A 15,089-nucleotide genomic window follows, 5' to 3' on the forward strand; every position below is an offset into this window, starting at 1 on the left:
GTACTCTATCCACTGCACCACCTAGCTGCCCCTATAAACTCTATCTTTCTGTCTTTCACTTCAGATCTGTAAATCATGGTCTCAGAGGGTTTCCTGGAAGGGTTAAATCTTCTGGTTCAGTTGAACTGGTGTCACCATCCCTTGAACCCAGATCAGGCTGCCTTGCCGCCTGCCTTTCCTCATACTATCTCTATCTTCTACTCTCTCCAATCAACCAAATTTCTGCTCTTACTTCAAATCCCATCTATCATTACCATTCTGGATATTCCCAATCTCTCCCTTCTATGAACTGCTCAAGCACTTATGGCCTACACTATTCACCTGGCATTTAGTTTCCCTTTATAATTAGTTCTTTTTATTCACATAATTCTTTTCCCATTTATGTGGACATCATCTTGAGAAAAATTATTTGGTCCCCAATACCTTGCATAATTATCTGACTAGAGTTGCTCAATGAGTATATTTGATGATAGATCATGTTATGAGCACTGAATCTGACCCAAGGGACGAAAATGTTCCCAAATCCTAATTTAGATCTTTAAGATAGGCCAAAAGATAAATAAAAAATCGTGGCTATCTCCAAGAAAAACTCATTAAATCCAAAAAAAAAAATTATCAGCTTTGTTGCTCATATCACTTCAGTACCTTCAGTAGACCTCTGCCCTTCTTATTGGAGGATTGGAAGATGGAGTCAAAAAACCTTCCCAAAACCTAAGAGCCTATTTCTCACCTAGAATACAACCTTCTCACACTACCACTTTTTAGCTATCTTTTGCGTGTCATCTCCTTCTAAAAGAACATAAAGAACTCTTTTTCTTATTTGTATCCTCAGTGTTTAGCACAGTGCCTATTACATAGTAGGTGTCTAATAAATGTTTGTTGAACTGAAAAAAAAATCTTGTCCTGGTTTTTCAAAAAACAGAAAAAATAAACTCATCATTTTATCGTATATTTGCATGCATGCCATGTGATCTATCCCCCTGCTATATTCTATGTTCTACAGGGGCAAAGATTGTCTTATGTACCTTTGTATTTTCTCTTGTCTATTTTCTAAGCAAATTAGGCCCTTAAGAGAAATTATTTTTTGAATAACTGTCTAGGGAAGGCATGTCTGATGAGAAAAGGACATTTCCCATGGATCTATGGGCTTCCCAGAAAGTCTTGGATGAAAAAGTAACTGGGAAGAGTCTTTCAGGACCCTGTTTCTCATAAAATTATTTCTATTATGCTGATTGTGTTATAGGGATATAAAGGGGGAGAGGCTTCAAAAAAAGAGTAGAAACTACTGTGTGAAATCTGAGCAAGGAGTCTCTGGGGCTGCAATGGTGGCCCAAGAATTCTAGAGTCCCATATCATTTTTCTGGCATCCTGCTGAGGAGAGTATACCCAGGCTATAGAAAGATAGCATCTGGGAGATGCTCCTAATAACAGATTTTAGCCCTGGAGGAGCAAAGCTAGCCTGGGCTACACTGAAGATTGAGTCATGCTTCAGGGGCCCAAGTCTTAGAACTAGGCTATTTGGGAAATATTTGGGAATGGGTATTGAGATATTTTTGATTGCTTGCTATCTGTATTAAATATATTAGTATTTCAACATGTAGGTGGAAGGCAGCATGATAAAGGGAAAAAATGGCTGGATTTGGAGATAAAGGCCTTAGGTTTAATTCTGGTTCTACCAAGGATGACCTTTGTGTTCTTAGCCAAGTCCTTATTGCTCTGAACCTCAATTCCTCATCTGGAAAATTAGAGGATTAGACTAGAACACAGTGGAGGATGATAATCTTTCAGTTTTAAATCTATGATTCTTTGGCCTATTATCAAGTACTAAAATCAATTGAGTTGACAATTTTAGAAGTTCCCAGGATCCAAAGCAATCCCAATAGACTTTGGACAGAAAATGCCATCTGCATCCAGAAAAAGAACTATGGAGACTGAATGTAAATCGACACATGCTATGTTCACTTCTTTTTTTCTGGTTTTTTTTTTTTCACCTCTCCCATGGTTTTTCCCTTTTATTCTGATTTTTCTCTCACAATATGATTCATAAAGTAATATGTGTTAAAATAAATAAAATTTTTAAAAAGTGTCCAGGAAACTGGGGAGAATGAGCCCAATGGGACAAATTATAAGTATCATCTAGAATTTCCACACCTAAAACCTTTAACCCATGTGAATCCAAAGTGGAGTTGCATATGGGTTAGAGAGAGAATGAGCCAGAAAATGTAGTGGTGGCTACATATGATAAAGGAGGTACAGATAAAAAAAAAGTTCAAATCCCAGCTCTGGTATTAACCATATTGTGTTGGACAAATCATTTCAGCTCTTGGGGCTTCAATATCCCAGATTTAGGAGGTTGGCTTCAGATTTCAGGTATGAGTAGGGTCCCACTGTCTTTTCTATCCCCAAATCTTTTGCTTACCTTATTTTTCCTGTGTAAACTTCTGGCTCACTAGTGGTAGAGGCCAACAGAAAAGGCTCAGGTGAGGTGCCAGGAGGACTCCACTGCTAACTACCTCTGTTGCTTTGGACTAGTCAGTTCATCATTCAAGCCTTCAGTTTTCTCATCTGTGAAATGAGAAGTTTAGACTAATGAGGTCTCTTCGAGCTGAATTCTAGGTCTGAGCAGTGTCCTCCAATCTGCCCTCTTACCCCTTAGATCTTCCCTTAATTATGTGATCTCAAGACTCACTGGCAGCATGCTGTAATGCAAAGACAGGCCAAGAGACAAGATTGGATTCTAACCTCAGATCTGTGATGTGGAGGACAGATAAACCATTTTTACCTCTTAACCTCAAATATCTGTTCAATATGTCACAAAGTTGTTGCAAGGATAAACTAAGATGATGGATAGGAAAAGTCTGTGGGAAAAGTTTAAAAGTGCCACACAAAAATTTAAGGCCATATGAGACTATGTCCTTTCTTTGCCTTGATGTATGGATGAAATGTCTGGCAACAGCTCCACACCAGCTCCCACCCATACCCCCAGTAGCTCCTTGTCCAGCTCTATCTCTATCATGGCTGGATTCAAATTTACTTTGAACTGCCAGGGAAGAGATACTGGTTCTTTAGCAATGAAAAGATGGTTGTATGGCTTTCCTTAGAGATAGGGGATGATGAAAAAATCCTACATAAAAAGGTCAAGATTTAGGTTAGAATCTTAGCTCTGCCATTTGTTTTCTGTGCAACCATACTCAAAGCTCTTAATTTTAAACTTCAAATTCCTTATCTGTATTAATGAAAAGTTAGATTAAATAATTTCTGAAATCCCTCCCAGATCTAAAGCCTATGGGCCTTCTTCCTCTTTCCATCCCCACTCCCCATTCTTTCATTCACTCCATCCCATTTACTTCCTGCAAGGGTAATAATAAAAGCTAAAAGGAAAGACATTTGGATCTTTGGAAGTACCCTCCCAGGTAAGGGATTGGGTGTATCAGATATAATCTATTGCTAAGACAAAGCAATGAGTTCCATTTCCATATGACATCCCCAAAAGGTCTCTAATGACCTCAAGAACCATTCTGTGAACATAATTTAGTAGAATTCACTACTTTGTATAAGTACAACCCATGCCATAGATCATTTCCTTTTAGATGATTTTTAAAACTGTCAACCTCAAAATCAATCCACAAACTCTTAAATGTTTAGCATTACTTTACCTAAGTTCTCAAGTGAGATCCAAGAAGGGTAGGGGGTTTGAACCAAGTGGCTTTTTAGAGCTCCATCATCAGGGAAGAACTTCTGTGCTCAGTCAGAATTGTTGACAGGCCCCTTGTTGGGCTAAATGTTGAAGTATAAGGTGCTGAGAAGTGAGCTGGACAGACACAGTAGAACCTCTCCTTCTAATCCAGCTGAGAGAAGAGATAAAAGCAATGTCATTAATTTTGTTGTTGTTGCTAGGCAATTGGGATTACCTTGAGCAGGGTCACACAGCTAGGAAGTGTTAAATGTCTGAGGCCAAATTTGAACTCAGGTCCTCCTGACTTCGGGGCTGGTGCTCTATCCACAACACTAACTAGCTGCCCAATGTCGTTAATTATTAAGTGACAATTATGTGCCAGGCACCAAGGAAACAAAGGCTTTTGAAGCACTCACAATCTAATGGAAAAAACAACATGCAGCTAACTATGCATAAAAATATATGAAAGGTCTATGTTTGTGGAGATATACATGATAAATTAGAGAGAATTGCAAGAAAGACCCCACCATTAAGGGACCAGGAAAGACTTCTTGCCAAAAGTGGGATTTAGTCAGAGGTGTCAAGGAAATCAAAAGGCAGAGAGGAAGAAAGAAAACATTCCAGGCATGGAGTTAGTGAAAATACATGGCATCTGTAGGTAAAATGATTCCATGCAAGGAAAAGCAAGGAGGCCAATGTCCCTGGATAACAATGTATAGAAAAGGGACTAGAATATGATTGGAAATGCAGAAAAGGGGTTTAATTATGAAGGACTTTAAAACCAAGGATTTTTTTATTCAAATAAAAAAAGGTTATAGGAAGTCACTGGAGGCTACTGACATGAGTGGGGGGGAGGGGACGAGAGGGAGACACGATCAGAACTGTGCTTTTAGGAAGATCACTTTGATGGCCGAGAAGAGGCTGGGGAAAGACTTGAGGCAGGGTCATCAAGGGCTATGGAAATAGTGCAGACAGAAAGGGATGAGGAACTGCCCCAAAGTGATGGCGATGTCAGAGCGGAGGGAGTGTATATGGAGATGTGGTGACAGGACAATCCACTGGAAGTGGAGGACGAGTGTGGTCAAATAAGGATTCTAAGTTGCAAGCCTGGGTGACTAGAAGGATGGTGACACCCTAGACAGTAATAGGGAAGTCAGGAAGAGAGGGGGTTTAAAGGGGTAAGATCATGATTTTAGTTTTGAACATGCTGAATATCCTTGTATTCTACTTTGTATCCTATTGTATCCTACTGGATATCCTTGATATATAAAAAGGCGGTTGGAAATATGAAACGAGGTCAAGAAAAAGTTTGGGCTGGACAAACTATGAATGAACTATGATTCATTTGTGTAAAGATGATAACTTAATTCTTTTGAGTTTACTAAGGCCATCTACGAAATTTTTTCACAATTTTCTGCATTCCTTCTATTTTTGGCTACATTGGTTTTATTTGTGCTAGAAAATTTAAATTTAAAATACTAGAAAATTATCCATCTGATACTGTTGAATCTGCTTCCTTTATATCTTTTTTTCTCTGTTTTTTTTCCCATTCTTATCCTTTTGTTCTTTTCAATAAACTTTGTTTTTGTTTTTGTTTTTCTAAATCAGCAATAATTTTTTTAGCAATTTAATTGGGATGGCATTGGATAGTTAGGTAAAATTATCATTTTAAAAATTATATTGGCTTTACCTATCCATTAACAATAAATAAAACCTCACTTATTTAGATCTGACTTTATTTGTATATAAAGTATTTCATGTTTATGTTCACATAATTCCTGCATCAGTTTTGGTAAGTATTTTTTGGTAAGGCATTTTATATGGTCTAGTTATTTTAAGTGACCCAAAACAATATTGGATAATATTGCTGACCCATAGTATATATTTCCCTATTTTTCTTTTTTATTTAATCATACATGTTTACTACCCTTACTTTTTTGCATAATAAATTCTACTCCTGACCTTTATTTCCTTTTTTTCCCCTTTTTAAATTTTTATTTATTTATTTTTGCTGAGGCAATTGAGGTTAAGTGACTTGCCCAGGGTCACACAGAGTAGCTTCTGACCTTTATTTCTTTGTCTTGTTCAAATCCAGGAATCTGAAGAACTTTCCCCACTTGCTTCAAGTAAGCTCCTCAGATATATGGATGCAAACCTACTACATATGTATATGTATATATTTGTGTATATATATTATATAAATATGAATATATGTATATATTTTAAAATATTAATATACACAAGTTATTATTACCCAAGAAATGATGGTTCTGGGAAGCCTTGCAAGCTGCAGCTTTATTTTTTTCTTCAAAGAAACTAGAAAATAAATTCAAAATATATGTTGGCTGTTGATCCCCTTTATTCTTTCATAATCCCAAGGACCTAAGAGGTATACCTATTTCCTGACCACTTATCTTACCTATGTGAAAATTATATTTCAGTTACTTCAGCTTATACCATACTACTACCTTACTACTACCACTATGACTAGCAACTGGGCCTGAATCCCAATTCAAATAGTTATGGATTAGGTGACCCTGGGTGGACAAGATGATTAATCCTTTGGAACCTCAGCTTTCTTATCTGTAAAAATTGAAGTAATATTTGTAAAATAGGATTGTTTGGAGGAAAGCATTTTGTAAACTTAAAGTGCAATAGAAATGAAAATCATTTCTATTATATTAGATAAAACTTGTTTTCCCTTGGTCTCCTAATCTACTTCACAGTGAATATTATCACTTTCTTTTGCTATGCTCAATTTTTACTTGCTCTCTGCTTTTCTGGACTTGATTAGTTTTAAACATGACTGTCTCTGCTCCCTCCCTAGTTTTTCAATATTTCAAACCCTCCAGATAACATACTGATTTATTATATTCCCTCCTCCTCAGGCTAGAGACTTGCCATCATTTTGCAAAAAGATTATCCTTATAATTCATGGTTTAGGTCACAGGGGTCGTCAAACTTTTTAAATAGGGGGCCAGTTCACTGTCCCTCAAACTGTGGGACGGCTGGACTTTAGTAAAAACAAAAGCTCACATTCTGTCTCCGCCCCTCAGCCCATTTGCCATAACCCGGTGGGCCGCATAAACTTCCTCAGGGCCGCATCTGGCCCATGGGCCATAGTTTGAGAACCCCTGTCTAGGATATTGGAATATATTAAGCAGATTAACCTAGCCACTCTTACTTGCTTGATGAGTGACCTCTCTTCAGTTATCTGGGCCCCTGACAATGTCTCTTATTCTCTTGAATTGCCATTGGCGACACCCTGGTGATTTGCTTGCATCTGTTGTATGTCTTTCCACCACCCTGAGGGTCACCAGTAACTTTTACTCTTCTGAGTTAGCATCAATGATTTCCAGTAGTGAGTAAACTCAAGGTCATTAAAAAATGTTGAGTAAATTCCAATATGCAGTCTAGCCTGGTCCCCCCTACTAACACTGTAGTTACAGTTCAGGAAATACATTCATTCATTAATCATTCAGTCAATTAGCCAATATTAATTAAGTTTCTATTATGATAGGCACTTGGGATAAAAACACATTTTACCAATGGGTTTTCTGTTCAGCCGCAACATCACAATCTGAAGAACAGCCCTTTTTCATCTTTTTACATTGAGTATAGATGATTAAACTAAAAGCTTTCAAATAACATTGTGGATTTCACTGAGGAAGCTTTTTATGTTCTAGGATTCTATGCAATGAGCATAAGATGTTATCTCTCGGGACAGCTAGGTGGCAGCTAGGTGGCGCAGTGGATAGAGCACCAGCCCTGAATTCAGAAGGATTGGAGTTCAAATTTGGTCTCAGACACTTAACACTTCCCAGCTGTGTGACCCTGGGCAAGTCACTTAACTCCAGCCTCAGGGGGGGAAAAAAAAAAAAAAAAGATGTCATCTCTCAGTAGGATCATTTGTAGGACATTGACAACAGTAAGGAATTCTCCTTTGTCCACATGGAACAACCTTTATGGTAACTATAACTGATGTCTGTAAGACACAAAAAGTACATTGCATAGTGAACATCTTAGGCATATGCCTTGTTTGTCCAGGTGGTCATTGAACAGTTCTCAGTAGCTGCGTCTCTAATATACAATTTTATTAGAAAGCAACTCTAAGGCTAAGTTTTTAAAAACGGCAACAAAAAAGCAGTATGTCTCCAAACCTCACAATTACTGTGAAGGTGTGGTCTGCTAAATAAACAACAACAACAACAATAACAAAACAAACAAACAAACAAAAAAAACCCAAAGATGCTCCAAAGACCTGTGTCTTCCCTTGACAAGTATTTGTTAAATGCATTATAACAAATGTAACTTCTAAGTGACAAGCAGATATTGTCCAAGAGCCCCTATCCTTGCAAAACCTTTCTTACCCATGGAGCCTGTGCTGACCTTGTTCTATTGAATAAACCTTTCCTGGTTACTGGACAGATGTCCAACTCCTCCCCCAGCTGGAAGAAGGTTGCAGCAAGCAGAATGCAAGCACACAAACATACAGGTGAGTAGTGAGTTCTTTTCCTCCTCTCTTTGGACTTTTACATGAGAAACCTGGGACTTCCCTTTTACTGCTTACCTATATACCATCCTGGTGTCTTGGAGAACTTAGACGTATTAGATGTCTTAGCTCCAAAATTTCTTGTCCAAAGGGCAGCAAGATGGTACAATAGATAGAGTACTGGTCCCGATCTCTGGAGAACTTGAGTTCAAATCCAGCTTAGCCACTTACGAGCTGTGTGACCCAAGACAAGGCAAAGCACAGCATGGCACTGCATTTAACCCCAACTGCCTTGATGAAAAAAAAAGAAATTGAAATGTCAGAAACTAATAATTTTTAAAAATAAATTGCATATTAAGTATTCCTAGAAAAATAAAATGATTTCTCCTCCCCCTTCATGGGATCATAGTTATAAGTGCTGAAGGAACCTTAGAGACCATCTAGTCCTCTCACTTCTTTACTCTTTGGTTGTTATTTTGACCTTTTCACTAAAAGAAAAACTGCACAGCCATCGCTGATTGGCAATTCCTACTCAATTCAGAATATAGTCCAAGGGAATTGCCTGGAAGGATTGAGAGATTAAGTGACTAGCTAGGACCCCAAATCCTTCATCAGGAACAGTTTTGGTGCCCAAGTCTTCCTTAGTCTCAAGCCAACTTTTTATTCTCTAATTCACTTTACTTTAACAATAATTAAATTCTCCTTTCTCCCCAAGAGGATGAAATCCTGGCCCAAAGGCTTAAAACTTTGATGAAGCAGGTTTTTGGCTTCTGTGCTGCTTTTAGAACTGAACCCCCAAATAAGCCCTTCATGTCCTATGCCAACTTTCCCCAGATCCCTATGTTTGCCTGGGGGCTAAAGGTAACATTCTGATTCTCTCATTCCATCTCTCATATTCACTCCATCCTCTCCACCCAGAGCCATCCCCTTGCTCCTAAATTACTCTAGCAGTCTCTTAATGACTTTTCTGGGTTTGATCTCTCCATTCTCTAACCCATCCATCCTCCACATCACTTCCTACTTTCTACTTCTAAGGCACAAGTCTGTCTTTGCCAATCCCATGAAACAAAACTTTCAGTGGCTCCCTATTACTTCCAAGACAAAATACAAGCTCAATAGTCTAATAGTCACAGTCCTACATAATTGACTCCTATTTACTTATTCAGGCTTATGTCATATTATTCAAATTCCACTTCAAATTCCAACCAAACCTAATTGTTGTTTGTTCTCTAAAATCAATATTAGAGCTCTTATCTTCCTGCATTCACACAAGCCATATGCCTAGAGAAATGTCCTTACTCCCCACAGAGGCCTTTCAGAATCCCTGTCTTCAGGATTCATCTAAGTGTACACATCTTCCTTCATGAAGCTTTCTCTTATTCCTGAGACTGCTGCTTTCTTCCTTCTCAGACAACTTTTGGCCCTCTATTAAACTTATCTGTGTTAATACGATTTCATTCAAGGAAAGCATAAAGCTATATGGTCTACTGGCCTTAAATATAATAATTATTATTAGTTGCTAGCATTTATATAGCATTGATAGGTTTACAAAGCACTAAAAATTATCTGGGAGATAGGTGCTATCATTATCTTCATTTTACATTGAGAAAACTGAAATAGATCTTACTTAACCTGATTGTCCAGAATTACATAGGTAATAATTGTTTGAGTCACATTTGAAGTCCAGGCCTCTCCACTGTGCCACTTAATTGTGAAGAGACTTAAGTTCAAATCTCAACATACAAGTGTTATATATGCAGTAAAAGATCCAGAAAGACTATTATACAAGACTCACTCTGGCAGACATCCATTTCTTCCTAGGGATCTAAATGGTTCTTCCCACAGTGAGTGAAGCTCCTGAAATAACTCAGTCTTCAAATCAAATCAATGAACCTCTGACTCCTCAATCAGATCACTCATGTCCCAAAGCCTTTGTCATCTTGAGCTCCAAAGAACCAAAATTTCAGATGTCTCAGAGGGCAACAAGGAGATTCATGATAGGTCCAATAGGACAGGGGCATTTGTATCATGATGTTAAAAACAAGGTACTGGATGTAATCTTCTAGAATGGCTGGATAAATGAATGAAAGGAAAGCATTTATTAATATTTTATGTGCCAGGAACACTTATGGAAGAACATCAAAAAAAGTCACACAGGTTGAGAGGGCATGGATAAACCATAAATCCTTGGGCCTCAGTTGCCTTATCTGTCACATGGGGAACTAGGGATTGATGATCATTAGAGTTCCTTCATATCCCATAATTCTATGGATACTCACGGCTATAAGATCAGGGTTCCCACAGAAGTACTGAAGAATAGCATCATTTCATTTCCATTTCTCCCAGCATGTTTGGCAAAGTTCTCTCTGTGTAGTGGATTTTCTGGCCAGGAAATGCTTATTGAGTTGAATTGAAGCGAGAGATAGAAAGCAGTCTGGATCTCCTCAAAGCAGAATGGGAATGGGCTGGTCTCTAATCTCTCTGAAGCTCCCCACTAACTGGCCTTTGGTCAACCCTTGTGCTATGGAGCATCTGCCTGCTTAGGCCAACACCAATGGAACCTTCAGCCAAAGGCAGTTAAACTGATTATTTAACGGACAAGCTCCCCAAGCCAAGGGCAAAGGTAGCAAAGCCTGATTTCCCAATTTTTCCTTTTTTAGGATCACCCTCAGGGTTCAACATTCCAGCCTATTTCTCATATTCTCTCTTCAAATTCTAACTCCACACACCTCCAACTTTGTTCTGAGTCTCAAGTCACTCCTTAGCCATGATTCATTTTATTCCCTTCATTTTCTATTTTAAAAAATTATCTTATCTTCCCACTTCCTCTGCCCTCTCCTGAGTAAATGAAAAAACCTGGAGTCAGCTCAATTTGGCTGTAGATTGTTAAATTCTGAGTGTGAGCATTTACCTTGGAATAATGGCAATGTTTTGCATTAGGGTTTGGATTATTGTTTTGTTGATTGAATTTAAGAAAGTAATGGAGAAAATGTTAATAATGCAGATTAAATTAACCAAGTGTGCCCTTATTTTCTTAACTTTTTTTATTTTGTAAGAGAATGGAGCAGTGAGAATTTGTAAGGGAGGGAAAAAGTTTCTTTCCTTACAAAAACAAAAACATTAGAAAAAATGGAACCTTAAAAAATATATGCCTTTTGGGAGAGCCAGTCATCAAAAATTTACCTAATTTGAACCCAGACCTAATTTTCTGTATCCATTATTCTTTCCTACTGTGCATAAAACAAGTTCAGTGACTCAGGTCTGGTGGTGCTCTTATGCTGAATTGCAGCTCTGGGACCCTCCCCTCTTTCAAGAATATTTGAAGTTTGAGAATGGATGTCCATCAATTGGAGAATGGTTGGGTAAATTGTGGTATATGAAGGTTATGGAATATTATTGCTCTGTAAGAAATGACCAGCAGGAGGAATACAGAGAGGCTTGGAGAGACTTAAATCAACTGTTGCTGAATGAAATGAGCAGAACCAGAAGATCACTATACACTTCAACAACAATACTGTATGAGGATGTATTCTGATGGAAGTGGAAATCTTCAACATAAAGAAGAGCCAACTCACTTCCAGTTGATCAATGATGGACAGAAATAACTATACCCAGAGAAGGAACACTGGGAAGCGAATGTAAATTGCTAGCACTACTGTCTACCCAGGTTACTTATACCTTCGGAAGCTAATAATTAATGTGCAACAAGAAAATGGTATTTACACACATATATTGTATCTAGGTTATATTGTAACACATGTAAAATGTATGGGATTACCTGCCATCGGGGGGAGGGAGTGGAGGGAGGGAGGGGATAATTTGGAAAAATGAATAAAAAAAAAAAAAAAGAATATTTGAAGTTTGAGATTTGGGAGCCTGGGCCAGAATCCTAAGCCATGGCTTATACCTGTTCTCAGCCTAAAGATGAAGTGTTTCACAATGAAAATGAGCAGTCTCTCTGGCTTCCATTAGTAGTGCCAGCTTGGATCTCATAACTAGAAAAAGAATGAGACACCCTTCCTTCTTTTGTGCTAGAAAATGGTGACTTCCCACACTAAGGCAAAAACTCTACAAGGTCCTCATTTAGTATGGGGGCCATGGAAAGGGGAGATATCACAGAATTGTCCTCCATTGAGCCCCTCAAGTTTGAAGCACCATCTATCTATTCTGTCCCTCTTACAAGGTGCAACAGGAATGGTGCAATGTAATGTAATTATGGGGTTGGGGGAGGAGGAAGAACAATGAAATGAGCATCCCTTATTCATTTTATTTTGCTAGGCTGTTAAAAAAAAAAAAAGTTCCTATAGTTAATTCATCAAATAAACATTTGCTAAGAATCTATTTTGTATAGTAAGGTATACCCTTGAGTTTAATCTCTTCTCCAGCTCAGCTGTTTTATCTATAGATGTAGAAGAAATTTCAGAGCTTTAACCTCCTCATTTTACAGATAAGGAAACTAAGGAAACTCAGGTGAAATGTCTAGTGTAATTCAAATCAACAAGCACTTACTGAGTGACCTTTAAGTGCCAGATTTTTCACTAGGTAGGTGCTGAGGGTAAAAAGACAAAAATAAGTTCTGCCCTTAATTAAGGAGCACATTCTGCTTGGGATGTAGGGAAGAAGATACAGAGATCAGTGAATACTAAATATATACAAAATAAATTCAAAATAATTTTTCAAAGGAAGCACTGACAATAGGAAGGGAATGAAGACAGGCTTGCTTTTATTAAGCCTTTGGATGAAACTAGTTTTCTCCAGAGACAGAATTTTGGTTTATTGTTTTGCTGATTGAATTTAAGAAAGTAATGGAGAAAATGTTAATAATGTAGATTAAATTTTATTTATGCCCTTATTTTCTTAAAAGTCTTTTTATTTTGGAAAAGAAGGGAGCAGTGAGAGAATTTGGAAGGGAAGAAAAAAGAAGGAATAACATCTCAGGCAAGCAGGACAAAACCATGGCTGTGGGAGATGGAATGTCCTGTATAAAAAACAAGTAGATTGTAGATTGGTATGGGGTACAGGAATTATGAAATTGTAATAACCCAGAAAACATAGTATAGAGTCAGACTGTGCTACTCCAAAGTAAGTTTACATCTTATCTGGGGATGATGGGGAAACAGTGAAGCTTTTTGAACAAGGCAATGTTACAGTCAGAACTGTAGCTATGAGGAGGAAGGGGTGGAGAGGTTGGAGGAGGGGTACAGAGACCAATTAAGATTCCATTGAAGTAATCTAAGTGGCAGTAAGAAAGACCTGAATTAAGGAGGGAAAGAAAGGACAGCTGCAATTCATATTGTAGAGGCAGAGGTGCTAAGATTTAGTAACTGATTCAATATGGTAGAAGAGTCTGGTGACTGGAATAATGGTGGAACCTTTAACAGAACAGGGAAGTCTGGTGGAAGATTTAAGAAGGATTATGAATGCTGTTTTTGGACATACTGAGTGTGCATCTAGATGGAGATATCTAGCAGGAACCAATTATGTAAGATGGGAGTTAAGGAGAGATAATTGGATATTTAGATTTGGAAGTCACCTATATGAAGATAATAATCCTACTTATGGGATCTACTAAACAATTGGAAGAATATTAAATATTCATGGGTAGGCCAAGCTAAATTAATCTATTTAGTCATTTGGTCTATTTAGTTATTTATACCAAAGTGCCAAGAAATTACTTTATAGAGTTAGAAAAAAATAATAAAATTTATCTGAAGGAACACAAAGTCAAAAATTTCAATGGACTTAATGAAAAAAAATGCAAATGAAGGTGCTTAGCTGTAACACTCCTAAAACTGTATTGTAAAGCAGCATTTATTAAAACTATTTTGTTGAGGTTGAGACCCCCAAAAGTCCCAGACCAGTGTTGTGAAGTGTCTCAAAAGAATTTGCAGGCTTGAACCCATCTCCTAGTCAAAGGGCAAAGTTTATTAAAAGCAATGTGACATCATTACTGAGCAGACTGAATTCTAAGAGAATCCAGTAAAGAGACAGAACCAAGGAGATACACTTATACAGCTTTCAATCATAGATATGTTAATTCTATGACCTGAGGGAAAGGCTAGGAAGTAATCTCCAGATGAATTAAGGATGGTCTTCAGATAGATTAAATGTTCTCAGTTTCCTGAGGAAGATTCTAAAGCCAGAAGACCAAGGACTCATTAGAACAGAAGCCCCAAAGTCAGAGGACCCCCAATCACATTACATCAATTTGGTACATTATAAGAGTAATGGATCAATAGAATAGGTTAGCTTCACAAGACATAGTAGTCAATGACTATAGTAATGTAGTGTTTGGTAAACCCAAAGACTCCAGCTTCTGGGATAAGAACTCACTATTTGACAAAAATTGCTGGAAAAACTAGAAAGCAGTATGGCAGGATCTATGCATTGAACAATATCTAACACCCTATATCAAGATTAAAGTTGAAATGGGGTCATGATTTACATATAAAGGATGATATTATTTTTTAAAAATTAGGGATAATCTTATCCCTGTGGGATTTTCCCTGTAGGGAAGAGAGGGATTTATGGCCAAAGAAGAACTAGAGAACATCATGAAATACAAAATGGATAATTTTGATTACATTAAATTAAAAAAAAATTGCACAACAAAACCAATGCAGCCAAGATTAGAAGGGAAATAAAAAGCTGGGGAAAAATTTTTATAACCAGTGACTCAAATTTATAAGAATACAAGCCATTTCCCAATTGATAGTCAAAGGATATGAACAATTTTCAGAAAGAAATTAAAGCCATTTCTCGTCATATGAAAAAATGCTGTATCAATATTGACCAGAGAAATGCATATTAAGACAACTCTGAGATCCACTTCACACCTCTCAGAGGAACTATGCCCCAAGGGTTGTAAAACTGATGGGCATCCACTCAATTTCCAGTTCCTTGCAAATACATAACATTTTT

The 15,089-nt window shown here is 37.6% G+C and overlaps 1 protein-coding gene across 1 annotated transcript in view; it reads right to left on the bottom strand.

The window, feature by feature from the left end:
• Window positions 1-15,089, bottom strand: part of LOC141540907 (uncharacterized) — a 95,215-nt gene that overhangs the window by 17,661 nt on the left and 62,465 nt on the right. The window contains exons 5-8 of the mRNA XM_074264887.1: window positions 9,964-10,239; window positions 8,247-8,459; window positions 3,657-3,848; window positions 2,420-2,565 (exon numbers count right to left, since the gene is read on the bottom strand). The gene's annotated coding sequence lies outside the window, so the exon portion shown is untranslated. The remainder of the gene's footprint in view (window positions 1-2,419; window positions 2,566-3,656; window positions 3,849-8,246; window positions 8,460-9,963; window positions 10,240-15,089) is intronic.

The sequence above is a fragment of the Sminthopsis crassicaudata genome, chromosome 4, assembly GCF_048593235.1.
Source record: "Sminthopsis crassicaudata isolate SCR6 chromosome 4, ASM4859323v1, whole genome shotgun sequence".
NCBI lineage: Eukaryota > Metazoa > Chordata > Mammalia > Dasyuromorphia > Dasyuridae > Sminthopsis > Sminthopsis crassicaudata.